Here is an 18,780-nt window from a genome sequence, read left to right on the forward strand (position 1 = left end):
GTTTTATATTGAATGTTGACCTAATTCAGTTATTTAGACCTGCAATTCCAGGTAGTTACTAGGGAGTAGGTACTATTGAAAGCAATGAGAAGCCCCAACCAACTTGTCCCATGGAATTCAATAGGACTTGGATGTTCACCTTGTGGCTTTACATAAGTTATTTTAACTTTGTTTTTGAAACCGCCCAGAAACATCATTTAATGTTTATATCAAAAGATGTTTATAGTAGTTGAATTTCTCTTCCCATTTACTTTTCAGAATCCTTATCAGATCAGAGATACAACATAATAGTCAATGTTAGCTTTACAAGTCACCCTCCCAGTCAGTAAATTTATCAATTCCTTTCCCTTCTTGCACTGAATGTAAAATAATGTACTGCAACCATCAGGTTGACTGGTAAGTAATTTCTAAGCTTCACACTTATTAGATCAATAAAAGTTAATCCATGAAAGAACATAAATGAGACTTTATAATTATGCACTTAATTTAGGAAGAGGTAATTCTATTCACAATAAGTGGGATTATAAGACTTGTTCCATTTTCTCTCTTTAGTTCATTTGATCGTCAGCAGCAAATGGAAAATGCATTGCTATAAGGGTGTATGATTAGTCATTTAAAGCTATTTATGATGCTTACTGAAAAAAGATCAGGAAAAAATCTTGCAAAGCCAAGAGCATTGACTATCATTTTATGCTGCTTTCAAATAGGCCTTTTTCTGCACACGACACTTACCCCACATTTTATGTGTTGTTGATCTCAGAGACTTGGAATTGTATACATGGCCCTTGGATTATGGTGCCCTTGGATTATGGTGCCCTGGGGACGGCAAAAATGCCATCCCCAGGGAGCCTTCACACAGGGGGCGCAGCTGCTTTGCAGCCGCGCCGCCCTCACCCCGCCCGAGCGGCGTGAAGGCGCCGTTTCCCAACCTCGCTTGGGAAGCGAGGTTTATGGGAAACGGCGGCTTGGAGTGAAAGGCAGCGGCTCCAAGGCACCCTCCCCCCTTCCGCCCTCTACCTACCGTGTTCGTGGCCGTCCAGCACTTCGCCAAGGCCTGGGGGCACGCCCCCTGCCCCCTCTTTGACGCCCAGACACTTTCAGCAGCCAGGGCAAGGGGCATGTCCCAGAGCCTCAGTGACGATGCGGTGGACGGACTGCCATGGCCACGCGGTAGATTACGACTGGGCAACGGAGCTCCGCGGCGCTGTCTTCCCGGCTGTTTCTGGGACCGTTCATGTGAACGGTCCCAGGGGGGTTGGGTCGGCGTGGAATACGCCGACCCAACCCCCATCGTCGCCGTGCAGAAACGGCCCATGTCTCCTTTTGCAACATTGTTTCTGTTTAATTAGTTTAATCATGTCCACACTGGAAGGATTTTTGCTCATGCACTCTAGTGATGGTGCAATCAATCGTCAAAAGAGGAGCACACCTGGGCATTAATGCACCATCACTAATTTATTTACATTTTGTCTGTTCTGTCTGCTCAGATTATCTTCACAACCCAGCAAAGTTAGGTTGAAATAAGTGACTGGTCCAGTGTGGCTGCACACCAGCATATATGATGCTGGTGTGGCCTCCGGGCTGTTTGCACACTAAGGTGGGAGCGGCCCCAGAGTGGTTGCAGCCCATGGACACCTTCATTTCGTTTCCCCACACTTACCTTCTCCAGCAAGCTTTCATGGCAGAGTGGGAATTTCAACCTGGTTCTTTCAGACCCTAGCCAAACATTACAACTGATGTGTGATCTGTCACAACACTTCTGATGGATGGAGATCCTATGAATTAATGGCCTCCAAAGTGAGTTAATAGCCTTGTTCAAGCTGAATGCATATCAGGTTTTTTTCTAAAACAAAGAATGCAGTAGGACTGTCTAGTGGAAAACTGGAGGGCATACGGCTGGATAGCAGGCATTTGGGAATAGGTGGTAGCAGGAAGAACATTTCATGGTGCAGATCATATGTACTCTATTAAGTTTAGGCACATAAATACACTTCTCCTTTTATTTTAAACTTAAGCATGTAATTATCTAAGTAACTAAGTTGCCTCTATAAATAAACATGAACTCATCAAATAATCAGGGAGAATAATCAGGGAAGTCACCAAAAGTCCAAATAGCTGACATTTAACACAGACCAGCAGGACCTGGATTAAAGTCAGAACTGTTGATGCACTGGGGCACTGGAAGCACATTTGGCAGAACTGCACGTGTGCCAATGCCAGCCAGTCCAGATGCTCTGTTAGCTGAGCAGCATGGGTCAGTGCTACTGTGTCACTAATGTTACAAAAAGCAAACTTGTTAGGCAGTGCTCAAGGAGAGTAAGGTGGGATTCTATACGTTCAGCAAGGGCTGATAACGCACACAACTCACACGTTATATTTAAAAAGTTCTGCTGGTGTTTCAGCAGTGGTACACGAGTGACCCAGCTGGATCTGCTGTTGGCACAAGTGTAAATAACCTGGGATGATGAAGCCCACCAGTCATATATTGTGACCTCTGAGGTGATTTCACAAAACCTCTGATTTTGAAATGCTAGGGCAACAAAACCTCCAATTTTATTGAGTTCCTACTCAGTGCTTGTGGCAAGATACAGAGCGTTCACAGTGTCCCAATTTCATTGGCTTCCACAAATTCCCTCCCTTCTGAAACATCTGGAGGAATTTTAATAAAACTCTAGAGCACAGGTGTCAAACTTGCAGTCCTCCAGATGTTATGGACTACACTTCCCATCATCCCCTGCCAGCATGATGCTGGCAGGGGATGATGGGAACTTTAGTCCATAACATCTGGAGGGCCGTGAGTTTGACACCTATGCTCTAGAGGACTAATCTGAGTCTCGTTTCTGTTTTGCACTTGTTTACTGAAGAGCAAGTCCAATTGCCAGTAATAATGAACTTGTTGTGAACTAAGAGGCTGTAATGATTAAAAAAGGAAGGACTCCACCACTATCAGCAAAAGGTGATTTGCTATGACTAGAGATTGATTAAGCTTTCTGCAATGTGTGATAGCTAATTACAAGGCATTGATCAGTGTCAGAGACTGTTGCACAGCTTTTCATTTTTGAGGATGAAAATAAGACAACAGTAGAAAGGTATGGAAGGAACGGGGAAAAGATCCTGCTAGTTAAACTTTCCTCTATTCATTCAGGTATTTAAGGCCTGGCCACACCCAGAGACATGGGTTGAAGAGCTCTTGTCCTTCGAATCTTAGCCTGAGGGTCAGAAGAGAGCAAAAGATCGGTTCGCCAAAAGGGAAAACCTGCTTGGCTATAGGTTTGGCTGGATCCATCCCAATCTGATTTTAAATTCTTTGTATAGCTCAAGAGGAACAGATGTGCAGATGTTTCTTAATAAACAAGACAATTTTGAAAGGGTTTCATAAACTTACAGGCATGAATCCTGGACCTTGTTTTTATCTTTCATCCATTGCAGAGGCACTTTGCTGCAAAGTGTGCATTGTTCAGGCACTAAGCAATCCTATTCATGCATGATCATGTCTTTGAATGAACTACAAACTGTCTCATGCTAGAGGAACCACAGGCTCCACAGCAGAAGACTGTCAGTGCAGTGGACCAAAGGCAAGTAAGCAGTGGAGAACCTAAGCCAGTAAGTGCAGTGGCGTAGTGTCAAGGGGACAGGATGCGCGCGACGCACTGTACGTATACCCCTGTGGGGCCGTGACAAGGGCATGAAGGGGAAGTGGTGTAGCGTGAGTGGGCGGGGGTATGGCAGGGGTGCAGGGCACACGCTTGCCCCAGGCACAGTTCCTTCTCGCTCTGCCCCTGAATAAGTGTGACAATTACATGTACAAAACCCAAATAGCCACTGCATTACTAGGGTTGACAGCCATTGGTCAACTACCAGTAGGAGAAAGACAGGGGGGGGTGGACAGGAGTAATGTCATTGCAATGGTGTGATGTCACTTCCAGAAAATACCTGGAAGTGACATCACATTGCTGGCAAGACATCAGTGCTAGGATTTGGACAAAGCTCTGTAGCAAAAACCATAGAATTTTGTTCAGATCCTGCACAGGGAAATAGCAAATCAATTTTGGGGATGGCTTGAACTTATGTGTGCATTTTATATCCAGTTTAGGGGAGAAATTACAAACTGTTAACTTTTGCTGAAATCTTGCAATGTTAACATATTTTTGGATTATGGTTGTTTACCATGAGATTCATTTCTGCTGTTGGTACTCAGCTGTAATATTTCCTCTTTATGATTTTATAGCAATATAATGCATGGTGAGTGATTTTGAAACAATTCCTTATCTAATTTAGCTGTGCTGGCTCCAAAAATCTTTTTTTCTACATTTGAGAATAGATTCGCTTTTCTTTTTGATTAAACATTCTGTATATTCTCCTTTATGCTCTGTTTCTGCTGACAGGTAAATCAAAGACTGAAAATATTATCAGTTTAAATCAAAGCCAGACACAACAAAATAATCACTGCAATATATGATCCCTCTTAGATTATAATAAGGGCTGCCATTAAAATTAATCCCATTATAGACTTTCGCTTTTACAATCAGCAGGTGATAATCATACATTTTGAAACTTGACATGATATAGCTATCATCCTGAGACACTTCTAATCATTATGTGAATGAACACTTGGAACGTTTAATCAGGTAGCTGCATTTAATTGCCATCTGACTAGACACACAATTAAACTCAACGTTTCCAAGAGAAACTTCCTAAAAAGTTTTAAAATGAAATAAACAACTGTTTATCATGATGACTTTGCCCCACCATCTTTCTTTAGTCCAGTACTCTCAGGATCCCTGCTTCTTTCATTCCTTCTTCATTAAGGCCCTTTGCATTTGTTCAGGAATACTTTCCTGATTTAATATTGGTTTGGCTCCTGCTTTTTCCATACATCTTTTCCTGGGCTTCCTTAATTATTCTTTCACTGGCTCTGAATGTCCCCCTGAAGGGACCACCTTCTTTGCCATTCTACCCCTTTCCTTAGGGCCTGCTTTTCAATCTCTTTCCATGGACCACTCATTTCTTCCACCCTTTCTTGATCTCTTTATGGCCTTTTCTACTCATTTCCTTCAGCCCTGTTTCTTTCCCTCTTTTTGCTCAATTTTACTCAGCTATATCTCATTCCTTCACCATTGAGGACACAGGGAGGGAGATCTTCTTTCCTTCTTTCCCCTTTCCTCCTATGCCCCAAGGTCTTCTGTCTCCCTCCCAACACATTGTTATGAGACATACACACAAAATGCAACACACAGTGGAAGGCTGCAATAAGAAAGGAAAACAGGCAATTACTCCTATTCCCTCTTTCATCAATAGAACACTGATAGGATCCAGCCAAGGTTTACTAAGATTTGGATTGGCTTTAGCTGCTGTTTGGCCTGTACAATGTTTGACCCATTAATTGAAAACAACCTCTCATCGTATTACGGTTTGTCATCTGACAGTATATGTTCCATAACTGGCCACCATGTTTAATACTGGGAAATAAATGGACCCCAGGTCATTTCAACTAATGGACATTTTCACCATGAAATATCTGGATCCGTTTTATGAAGTATGTTACTTGCTCTCTGACAGGGGCTTACCTGAGACATCCAATTTTCTGCCTTTTGTACAACCCTGCTGATTATAGGCTGTATTCTGTCAAGGCTAATGTGTCAGAAACAATTGGGTACAGATGAGTCTATCTCAGTGCACTGGTGCACTAAATGACTTTTGAGTCTCTTTCAGCCTTAGGATTCTGAGCCAGATCAGAAGATAGCTCCCTTTCATCACTATTAGATATATCAGCAATAGGAGGCCAGGCTAACTTTCAGAAACTGTAACGTTTCCTGTGCTGTTTCCTCTTAAAACTGAGCACAAGATCTTAAACACTACAGATAAAATAGAGCAAAAGGTTTTCTTTTGTGTGTTTTTTAACTGGACGATCTAGTATTTGAGACAGGGTATCTGAAGGGGGCGGGGGGGAAAGTGCCAAAACAGTAGGAATAGCCCATTCTAATTCCAGAACTTAATGGAAAACTGGCCTGGAGAAAGAAATATCCAGCTGTCAAAAGAAAACAATCTGATTGCCGTTAGCATAAAATAACTATATAAATGCCCACTATGGGAAGCTCTTATGATTCAACTCCATAAAACTGTCAATTGCCTGAGAAAAAATTATGCTTTAAAAAAACCCTCATAGCAGCTTGATAAACTGTAAGTTTTGTGGAAAATAATTTTTTAACTTGGCACAGAGCTAAATAAAGAATTCTAATATAATGTTAAGAGCCTATTGCCATAAATCTTCATATATTAATGTTAACTATCACAATGGAATATGCTTGCCCTGCAGCATTAGCTGCTGATGTCTCCTCCCTCTTCCCAGTTTCTAGATGAAGTGTTCAAAACTACCTGCAAATAAAGCCTGAAGGCTCTAGGACCCAAAGGAAAAAATTTAGGTGAACAAAAGTAGAGCAAAAGAAATAACAGCAACAATGTAGTAGGTATAAAGGAGTTACTGCCATAGATTTCCCTCTTTTTCTAAGACTGTCAATGCCTTTGTTACAATACCAAAAATATGCTTGTGTTTGGGGTGCTTACTTAATCAAGCAATCAATTGCTCAGATGTTGTTAAAATTGCCTCCACCTTGCCTGATCAAATCTGATGGGCTAAACTGTATATACTTTAGGCTCAGAATCAATTACAGGACCATTCTCGCATGAAGAATTCGAGAGCCAGTTACCAGGCATATCCACAATGAAAAGGACTCAGTGTGCTGCTGCCAAGCAGTGGTGAGAGAATGTGTGCATACCAAAACATTATACTCCAACTTAGAACTTTAGGAAACATGACATTACATTATATTTTGGTAGCTTGTAATGAGCACATCAAATATAACTCAGAAGTGTGTTGGAAGTCACCCAGCACTAATCAAAATCAAGGCACACAGATTTCCTTTTTTTCAGTAGCAGGTCCAGTTCACTGCCTTTGAAGAAGATAGCTGTGGAGTATTACTCGAAAAAGCATATAAACTCTACAATAGTTCCATCTTACAACTGCATGTGGAGTATGGCTATTAAAGACTCTTCTTAATCATCTTCAAGCCAATAGTCTGTCTACCATACTACTTAGTCAAGACTTGGCATTTTTGGTCGATGAATAGAAATAAAAATAGTTTTATTGATCACTAGAAAATTTTTCACTCTTGTCAACACATATGCAAATTGGAACTTTGAATTGCCATGCCTTTGATGCACCTTTCGGCTTCCAAGACTGGAATGCTTTAAAATAACCTCTGTAAAAATCAATATCAGAAAGTCAAACTGCAGAAAATTGGGTACTACGGCCATCAAGAACATATGCCACATTTAGAAAACTCTTCAGTTTCTTATTGTAGATAGCATACATGAGTCCAATTACTTTACACTTGTCTCTTCAGGACTGTGATAAAAGTATACAAGGATAGGCCAAGTGTAAACAACTTGTAATCCCAATTCAGATATTTAATGTGCCAGCAAGAGTCTTTGCATGGTGCAAGAGTGAGATCATCTACCATGCAAATAATACAATGCACAATAACCACACCCCACACAAACTTGTCAAAAAAATGTATCAACACAAACATCTCTTAGGTAGGAAAGGATGGAGATGCAAAAGTTTCAGGCAAAACCAAAATCAGGGATCATGCAGCATTTGTACTTTCTGTGCACATCCCTGTTAACGCTGCATCCAATGTTAACATTTCCAGGCTTCAATTCTGGATTACTATGGTCAGGCTTAAGATACAGGTGTGAATTTAAGAATCCCTAGACATCTAGGCCCTTTCTGCATGGCAGCAGCAGCAAACCTCCATCGACATAATTTATGCCAGTGGAGGCTCGGGGACTGCTCGCACGGTAGCGTGCGAGCAGTCCCGGCTCCCTCACCAGCCGGAGAGGCGGCTCTGCATGGAGCCACCTCTCCTTCAGTCTCCTCCACTCACCTCTTCATTCTGCATCACCGTGGAGAGCTGGAAGGACCCACCCACGCTGCCCTCCGACCCCTGGAGGTTGCAGGGCAGTGTGGGTGGGTCTCTGCCACCCTCCATGGTGATGCTGAACGAAGAGGTGAGTGGAGGGGAGGGGGAAAGCAACATCTTCCCGCCGGTGCTGTTCACACAGTGCCAGTGGGAAGACGCTGCTTTGGAAAAACGTCGCTCGGGGAACATGGTTTGAAAGCGGCGCCTTCCCCGCTGTATTTCGCCCATGAGGAAACAGCTCTAGTTATCTTTCCTATATCAGATAATTTGATTTTGGGTAACAAATATACCTCACCAATGTTATAGATTTGCGGCAGTCTAGTAACAAGTTAGATTATTAGAGAATTGTTTCCATTTTATCCTTTATTACAGCATAAATATTTTGCCTACTTAACACTGCCTAATTTAGAAAATTTTATCATCCAGTACTGCTGCACTTATAATTAAGGAAGAACAATTACATGAGTCCACTGTGGTCTCTTACTCAAAGACACGCAGGTCAAAATCGAGAAGCCCCTTCTAAGAAGCAGCTCCCAGTCAGCTGCCCATATTTACAGGTTTTTAAAATCATACCCAAATAAGATTCAGATTCAGAGAAGAGTAAATCCAGTAAAGAACACTGAAAGTAATGTGAACAGAAGCCAAGGGAACCTAGTTCAAAATGTGCAGCAAAAATTTGGCTACTGTTTCAGTTATTTCGATCTCAGGATTGTTGAGCAAAATGTCATCTTTGTGTTGATGGGAAGATCTGAGAACCCAACTGTGGTGAAGGCAGAGAAGTCGGGCCTAAAGCTGTTGTACTTAGGGCAAAAGAGCAAGATGTATTCAAGGGAGTCAATATAAGAAGGGCAGAAAGAACAAGGTCAGTCATAACCTAATAATAGACAACTAAGAGTGCACATTCTTGGCTAGCTCATTATCTTATAACTTCAAACATCATACAAAATAATCAATATTTGAATATATTAAAACTGTTAGTTAATTTTTGCTAATATTATCATAACAAAGTCTGTTTAAAAATATGCATTATACATTTCTTATGCTTATAAATACCTGCTGGCCCTGAACCAATATGCCTTATATTTGAACCAGGGGCATAGCTTTATAAAATGAACCCCCAGGGCTTATTCCGGGGGTCATGCCCCCTCCCACAGCTGTGTCTTGGCTCTGAACTCCCTAGCCCAGAGAGTTTGAGGCAGGGGTGCAGTTGGGCACCAGTGATCAAGGCTTGCCCCCCCCATCTCCATGTGGAGATCAGGAGCAGAGGCAGCTGGCCTCATCCTGCCCCCATATCCACCTAGAAGTCAGGAATGGATCCAGATAACTGGTCTTTCCCCCATCTCCAAATGGTGGTTGGGAGTGGCAAGGGCCTGTTTGAGCCTAGCCTGAGTGAGGGTTGTGTCCAGTTTTAAATTGCAGGTTTCCAGCCTGAAGCTTACCAGTAGAGCTCAATCCAAGCCTGGCTGGGCTTCAGCACAAAGTACCCATTGGTATAAGAGGATTTCTAATTTACAAAAGGACATATTATTGTATTACTCCTTTTTTCTTGTCCCTCTTCGGGGCTATTCTATTCTGGGTCTCTAGCATGTTTTGGGCATGTTTATCTGAGAGATTAAACCAGTATCTAACAAAGCTGATAAAGAAAGATTTGGCTCTCAAAAATTCATACCCTGAAAATTGTGTTGGTCTTTAAGGTGCTACTGGATTCAAATCTATCTAAGCCAGCTCTATTTCTGGTGTGTAGAAACATCCTCCGTTATCTTTTTGGCCAAGGTCAGCAACTGTTCCCCAATATTTCTAATCATATCCATGATAACAGACTGGCCTTTAAACATAATGAGAAAATTCTTTGTGGGCTGGTGCCCCGGAGGTCCAGTTCTGGTCAAGAGAAAATGAAGAGGAAGAGATTAGATTTATACCCAACTAAGGAGTCTCAAAGCAGCTTACAAACTCCTTCCCCTCCTCTCCCCACAACAGACACACTGTGAGATGGGTCGAGTTGAGAGAATTCTGAGACTAACACAAGGTCACACAGCAGGCTTCATGTGTAGGAGTGGAGAAACAACCATGGTTCACCAGTTAAGAGTCCACCATTCATGTGGAGGAGCAGGGAACCCGGTTCTCCAGATTAGAGTCCACAATACTTGCACAGTAGGCTCAGCATCTGAGGGCTCTCTTCTTGGGCCAGCTCTGGTCTCAGGGATAGAGAACAGGGCTTTTTTTGATTCAACAAGATTATGAAACTCCCTCCCCAAGGAAGCTTGTCTGGTACCTTTCCTGGTGTCATTTTGCCATTAAATAAAACCTGCATGCAAGAGCAATTGGGTTTCTAATGTAAATGGCACTTGCTGTGTTTTGGGACCTAACTTGCTATGGCTGGTATATCTATGAAAGTGCTTGCTACCTTTTTCAAGCTCAACTGCTTTGGGTCACTGTATATTGTATTGATTTACACTGTATTTGTTTTAAAGTTATCTTATCTTTATTAACAGTCTTGAATGCTTACACTGACCCTGAAGATGGGCATAAATATTTTAAATTAAAAGCAGTTAAGAGCCTACAAACTAATGAAAATGCTTCAGACTAATAAAATCAAACAAAACTGGAGATGGTGACACTATCCTTTATTGCTGACCATTTCTCTAGCATGCCTGTACAACAGAGACTTTGAGAATTCTCTGTCAAGTGCTAGACTTAAGCTATACCATGCCCTCAATCATAGCTTTGTTGATCACTCAACAAGATTGATGCACCCACTGGTCAGAGAGGAAAAAGCCACTAAAACAAATATAGTAAGGAACATTACAGGTCTGCATTTATTATTTCAGGAGAAAATTGCTCTTCTGTCAAGTAGGAACTATGACACTTTCTTGTTCGTTTGTTTTCCCTTTCATTTTTACATAAAAGTTGTTTTGCTCCAAAAATGACCATCAGACACAAAAGAAAAATTGCCAGTGAGCGTGCAAAAAAAGGACAGCCTTGGAAATGGAAAGTCATGGGGTTGCGAACCTCCACATAAGGCTTCGTGTATTCCTAAAATATTCCTGTATCCCCAGGCTACAAAGATCAGTTGTCCTGGAGAAAATAGCTGATTTGGAGGGTACATTCTATGGCAGGGGAAGGGAACCTTTAACACTCAAAGAGCCATTTGGACCCAGTTTCCATGGGAAAAGAAAACACTTGGAGCTGCAAATAATTTTTGACATTTAAAATAAAGATAACAATGTATATATTGGGGTTTTTTAACCTTTTACTCCGCTCATTCTGAGAAGCGCATGGATGCATCCGCAGGCAGCAGGGTGGGCAAGGATGGGGCCAGCGACTCACCGGACACCGGGAAAGCGCCCGCCCCGCTCCAACGGGGCAGGCGAGAGGGGAAGCCCGCAGCGCGGTCCAGCCCACTGTGGGCAGTTGGTGCGCCCGCCCTGCTACCTGCAGGGCAGGGAAGGATGGGGCCAGCGCCTCGGCTTGTAGAGCCACAGTGCAAGGGCAGAAGAGCCGCATGTGGCTCTCGAGCTGCAGGTTCCCTACCCCTGTTCTATGGCATCAAATCTCTGCTGAGGCCCCTCCCATTTCCAGACACCACCCCTAAATGTCCAGGAACTTTCCTAGCTAGAGTTGGCAGCTCTAGAGAAGAGAATTCATTTCAAAAGTTGGCATACGTATATTTATAAAGTGCCATTTATGTAAATAGGTCCAAAACCCATTCTGGAAGTAAGTTTAAAATTAGGAACTCTTAAGAGGTGGAGTCCTTTGTTCTTGTATATAAGCTACAAACAGCAACAGTGGGAATAAAAGTGTGGAATTTGTAGACAATTCCGACATTATTATTTAGCTCAGAACAGGAGCTCTTTTATCTTACACGCACTCTACCCAAACAAACTAATTCAGTCATATCCACCTTCAGCTTTCTGTGCGTTTATTTGCCAGTGAGGACATCTCAGTGATGCATGTTGACTGGAGAAAATCAGATTTCCCCTGTTCTGTCTCTTTATTGTTCCATAAGTTCTTTCTGTTCTGCTTTTTGGTTTATCCAGGAGCATTTATAATGAACTCTGGAACTGGATCACGCAGTTTGTCACAGCTTTCAGTTTGTTTGCATCTCTTGCTCCCCTACTGCAATGTACCATATATACTTGCATATAAGCCAAGTTTTTCAGCCCTGTTTTAAGGCTGAAAAATGCCCCCTTGGCTTATACATGAGTCCTGCTTACCAGCCAGCTCTTCAGGCCTCTGCCCAGGCTGGGGGCGTGGCCGGGACGACCTCCCTGTGGCTGCACAAGCCGCTTGTTGCTGCCCTCCTGGGAGGGTGAAGGGGAATGCTGGCTGGCTGGGCTTCCTCAAACCCGGGGAGGCAGAGGGAGCTCCTTATTTGGGCAGTGACTCCCCCTGATGTCATTGCCCAAATAAGGAACTCCCTCCACTTCCCGGCTGGATTTGAGGAAGCCCAGGCAGCCGAGGGAGCTCCTTATTTGGGCAATGACATCAGGGGGAGTCACTGCCCAAATAAGGAGCTCCCTCTGCCTCCCGGGGTTTGAGGAAGCCCAGCCAGCCAGCGTTCCCGGCTTCCCACCTTCAGCTTATACGCTAGTCAAAACGTTCCCTCAGGTTTTGGTAGTAAAATTAGGTGCCTCGGCTTATACACGAGTTTATACGGTATATGCATGCACTGAAAAAGCAACTTCAATGTGATGGCATGTACAATGGCATTATGATGCCATTTATATAATACTTAAGTGATGCACATATTGGTAAAAAAAGTACACAAAAAGCTTGACTGAACTTCATTGAATATAATCTCATCACAGTTGCTTTGTCACAATAGCTGTTTATGCATACACTGCTTATCTTGGGGCTGTGTGCTTTGCAATGGGTTTCCCCTGTGGTTGTTTTGTTTAAATGGGAAAAAACCCACTGTGAAGTGTCCACAGATGATCTGATTGGCCAGTCTACAAAACTACTTACTTGTATGTCTGCCTTATTATTTGCTCTGCTATTTCATTGCACTACAAATGGCCACACAGTTTTTCGGAAAATATTAAGTTAAAGGTGATTCCGCGTAGGCCTAATATAATAGGTCCAGACCCTTTTTTAAAGCATGATGGGGAAATGTTTTTAAGTTCTAACCCGTTACATTATTTGAAGTCAAGTTAAATGGAAGTTTCTAAATTAATGACTTTTCCCCTTCAACCCAGGCTTCAGATGCTTTCTGCTTGCATGTACAAACTATGGCAAGCAAGAGTATTCCCACCCTCCCATCCATCATTATGGTGGATTCCTCAAGGTGGCTGCCATTGAAGTGGATTCTCTAGGCAGCCACCATGTTGTGCTGGTAAGTAGGAGGGGGCGGATTCTTTGGTGAGGGGGTGGGTTCCTCGGATGTGGGGATTCTTGGCTGCATGGTTCACAGGGGAATACAGTGTTACCCATGTGAACCATGCTGCCTCCTGTTGCTGGGATCCCAGCAATCCCAGTTGGCCCCTGCACTTGCCATGCAAAGCATAGGCAACACATGTTCATTTTACCCATTAGAGTTGCCTGTGCAGAATCAGCCAAAGTTAGGGTTGCCAACTCTATGGCCCTTCCCACACAGGCCAAATGAAGCATCCCAGGGACGGCAAAAACGCCGTCCCTGGGAGAGCGTTCGTATGGCCGGCGTTGCTGCATCGCAGCAGCGCTGTCCTGCCTTTCCCTGGGTGGCGTGAAGCCATCCCTGACAACCTCGCTCATTGAGCGAGGTTTTCAAAAAACTGTGTCTTCCCTGCAGTGCGGTTCGAACCAGAGTGACGCTGGAGAGGCAGGTGAGTGGGGGAGGGTGAACGAGAGGTGGCTCCATGCGGAGCCACCTCTCTAGCTAGGGAGGGAGCCGGACTGCTCATGCGAGCAGTCCCCACACCTCCACCAGCATAAATTATGCCGGTGCAGAAGCGCTGCTGCCGCCGTGCGGAAAGGGCCTCTGTTCGGAAATACTTGGGGATTTGAGGGCAGAGCCTAGGACAGTGGGGTTTAGAGAGGAAAGGGACCTCAGTAGGGTGTAACGCCATGCAGACTACCTTCCCAAACAGCTTTTTTTCTCCAGAAGAGTAATAAATGTAAGTAATAAATAATGTAGTTCTGAAATCAGTTGTAATTTCCGGAGAACTACAGCCCCACCTGGAGGCTGGCAACCTTAAAGTAGAACTCTCCCCATTTATTTTAGCACAAGATAAGCTTTAACAGGTATGTAGGTGATTTGCGATCTGCCAATATTGTTCATCTGTTCTTTAAATGTTTGCTGTAATTATTAATTAGATTGTGGAAAAGGAGAAATAGGCACACTTCTGTGCCTTTGGGCTACTCTCTTTCCAATTAAGAACAAGCATTTAATCTCTACCACTTTATGAGGCAGTTTAATGTTAAAATATAAGTTATACCAGTATAAGAGTGATAGAATTACAACATTTCCCAAAAGGGCTGAAAGCTTGCCTGAAGGAAAACATGTCTTGCTTTCCTTTATAGAGTACAAATCTATTTCCTATGGATGACCTACAATGTAGGCTGTGCCAAAATGCATCTGGATAAAACAGATACCCAGAAACATGCTTGATTAGTAATGAAACCCAGAAAACGCATACACGATTCCGGCATCAAATGGGAAAGATGCATTAGGTGCCTTCTGCTTTAGTATCTAAATGATTGACGGTGTTTGAATCTAGACTCAAGCTTTATGGCTTGCCATACTTGAAGATCGAGGGTGGGGGGGGGAGGGGGGAGGAATACTAGAGCAGATGTTAAAAAAAGGAAGAAAAGCCATGCCTGATTTAGTACAGTCAAATAAGAATCAGAACAGACAGAAAAATGGAGCGATTTTTTGCTCCTGTGACAGCAGATATTGTGTGGGAAAATAATCTGCTTAACTCAATGTGGAATTAAGGAGTTTCTGTTTATTCTGAGATAGGCAGTATATCTTTTTTTTAAAAGCAAACCCATGTGAATCCAAGAACAGTAATGAAATAGGGCAGCTTTTCCCAGCAGGAACAGAAGCAGAGATGAAGGATTGGTTACTGTTTGGAAGGAGGGTATTTCAGGTGAATTTGCAAATATCTTTTAATACTCACAAGTCAGCAGTTTTTCAAGTCTGGAGCCTAGGACTGCACCGCTGCAATTCACAGGCTGCTCACAGGCTTTAAAATCTCCAGAGGCAGCTGTGGCTTCTCCCACTATTGCCTTCTTGTCCCTGCCATCTCTTTGCTGTGAAGAGCAGAATTCTGGTTATTACATACAGCAGATGGAGGAGGGAAGAAGTTGAGGGAACGAGGGAGAGAATGAGCAGGAGAATTTGTCTCCCAATGCAGTTGGGGATTTGAAAAGACATTTTCTCAGTATTGTAACCTAACAGCACTAATGGGACCCCCACTTTACAATATTTTTTAAAGTCATGATCATATGGATGCCACACAACCCCCGCCCCATCCATAGAAGATTTGGGATGCACTGAGCAGGGGATTGGACTAGATGGCATATGTGGCCCCTTCCAACTCTATGATTCTATGGGACTTTATAGACTAACAACATGTTATTCCAGCATAATTATGCCAGCATGAGTCCTTTTTTTAAATCTTTTTAATAATAATAAATAGATGTACATCAGTAACTAATTGAACTGAAAAAAATACCAATTACAATTCCAAATATAATTTAAAGGAATGAAAAAAATAAACGATATTTATTTGACAGTCCCTTCATACCAGCATTCTTGTTTAAAAGATATATATTGATTTAAACTCTTGTATATTAGGATCATCTTAGTAAAACAAACTCAACATCACTTTAAGTGTGATACTGTTTGAGATAAGACTCCTCATTAGTTTCAATTCATATTCTGGATTTCGGTTCAGTAAATGATGCCATACAAAGGCGTTCTCTCATTCAAACTTCCCGGTTCTCTTAAATAAGAACACTTTCTAATTTCCATATAAAAGTGTCAATTACACTTACTACAACTGGTAAATTAATACATAAATTCATTTTGAAGTTATATATGTCAGAAAGGTATACGTTAATTTATAATGTTATACATCAAAACCATATTAGTAAAATATAAACTTATGCTTAAATATTACCTACTATTCTAAATAATATAAGGGGGGGGGGGAAGAAGAGAAAGCAAAGAAATAGCAGATTATCCTACTCATATGAGTTCATATGAGATTATGTAACTGCTGGTGGAGGATAGGGAGGAATGATTGCCAGATCCACATTGGGAAATGGAGCCTGGGGAGAACAGGGACCTCAGTGGGTTACAATGCCATAGAGTTCACCCTCCAACACATCCATTTTCTCCATAAGATCTGATGTCTGTAGTCTGGAGATGGGCTGTAATTCTGAGGGATCCCCAAGTCCCATCTGGAGGCTGGCTGATCCTTAATTATAACTATCACCTTGAATTCTCTGTTTGATGTTCTTGGGACAAGAATTGTGACTTTGACATCAGCAAAAGAATCCTGAAGTATTAAATGATTTCCTACAGCTTCTGAATATTGTGGTTTTAATGTTAGATACCTGTCCATGTATTCTTTTGTGTAGGGTTTGAACTGTTTGTCCTATGTAGATAAACAGAAGGACTTTGTTAACACATGTCAGGATATTTTACACTGGAAGGCAAGAGAGTGACTGAGCTCGAGATGGAATAGCTGGCATTATGAGATCTTGTAATAGCATTGCTGGAGTGAAAGGGGAGGAAGAGTTGGCATCTAGATTTGTTGCAGAGACTCATATCTCATGCTGTCATTGGTAAGAAACTGTTGAAGGTAGTGGAAGGAAAGTTCTACCACCCAAAGTCTGTAAAACAGAATTATCCATGATGGACTTTAGATCACTGATAATTCATCAAACTATTTGAGTGGGGAGGTGTAGGTGACAACTACTAGTGTTCTGTGATTATTCCATTTAGGCCTGCCTTGTTTTGGGCTATTTCTAAATACCAGTCTGGCTTTGTTTTTCTGTTGCTTCTGTTTCACGGGGAATTCTATTCATTTGACATTACAGTTCCAAGAATGCCTTTTTATTAAACTTTCAGGTGTGAAGCCCCCTGAAAAAAGCAGAGCAACTGTCATAGTGTTTATAGACAATGGACTGTGTGCAAATCTTAACACAAAAACTGAAAACCCCCAACATTCAACACTTACTGCACCATCTCTTGTACCCCTCCCCCACCCACTATTACATGACTCCTCAGGGAATTAAACTTGTGTTATCCAATAATCAAACAAACATTCCCCATACTCTGTGATGGAAAGGGTGTTCAAGTCACAGCTGACTTGTGACAACTGTGAAGAGTTTTCAAGGCAAAAAATGATCACAGGTGATTTGCCATTGCCTGCCTCTGTGTAGCAACCCAGCACTTCCTTGGAGGTCTCTCACTGAAGACTTAACTAGGAGGACTTCTTCTTACCTTCTGAAATCTGACAAGATGGGACCAGCCTGGCTCATTGTTGGGTTTTTGAGCTGAGATGCATGAGTTGCAAAGTTATATGAGGTTTACTATCCAACTAAGTAAGTTTACACGTAGATAGAAAAGAACATTTTGAGAAAATGCTAATCTGCTCTGTTACACATGTTGATATCTAGCTGCATACTTATCACTACATCTTTCTTTATGCTTTTCTAAGTAGGAACAGAACCAGAAAAAAAGGGAACATAGATTTACTTTTTAACCACTTAAGATATGTGACCTGTTGCATGTAAGCAATGGAGATTTAACTAACCAATAGTTCATCAACAGCTCAACACAATGTGACATCAGCAAGTTGTTTACATACAAACAACATTTAGCTCCTTCAGGACTGGAGGGGCATACACTTGTAATATACCAACACTCATCCAGGGGAGGACCATGTTCTCCCAGTGCTATTTTATTTGGTTAGCATCAATGGTGTGTATACACTAATTTCCAAAGCACACACTGTGCCTCCTTTAGGGGATACTAATAGACAGAGACATAAAGGAACAGCCTAGCAAGATTTATTGTGAGAAGTGACATCAACTTTTTCCCCCTCCAATGAGCTTTTTAACCAGGCCCAGGGGAGAGCAATTTTTTATGGTAGCTGGCAGCATTCATGACTTTGCTTCAGCTCATTCTTAAATAACTGCTGCCACTTGTCACTGATCTCCATTGAATGCTATCTGGTTCCTATAGGTCAGCTAATTACCCTAATCATTAACCTTTAAGAGTGTACAGGCTATGGTGATCAATGCCACCCTTGCTGTATTCTCCTCTCCTAATGAGTCTGTGTCAGAAAAAGAAACTCTTTGACCTCCCTCGGGTGACTTTCTTTTTTACCATTAACCTTCTTTATCATTCTGCTCCTTATAAGAGGACAGAACATGGCAACTGCCATGAATCAGCTTATTAAAAGTAATATAGGAACAAAAGAACTGATTTTCTAACAATGGAGTGCAGAACGCAATAACTCCTATGCAGTTCTATGAATCATGTCAGGATTTCTGTAAAAAAGAGATGGCAATGGATTTTAAAAATAAAATTATACTCTACCTTTCTACCAAAGAAGCTCTACATGGCATGCATGGAATTTCCAGGCCATTTCTGTTGAAAACATTGACTAGGAGGGGGTCCTGGTTCCATAGAAGATCCCCTATGAGACCTTGGCCAACCTTAGCCAGGCATTTCAAGATTTTCCTTTTATGCACAAATTATTTATCCTGATTTGGCACTCCACTCAGAGATGGAGGTACAAGGGGGCACGTTGCACGGGGTGCATGCCTGGGGTTTTTTTTGGAAAATTGCCCTCTCCCCACA

The sequence above is a fragment of the Sphaerodactylus townsendi genome, linkage group LG04, assembly GCF_021028975.2.
Source record: "Sphaerodactylus townsendi isolate TG3544 linkage group LG04, MPM_Stown_v2.3, whole genome shotgun sequence".
NCBI lineage: Eukaryota > Metazoa > Chordata > Lepidosauria > Squamata > Sphaerodactylidae > Sphaerodactylus > Sphaerodactylus townsendi.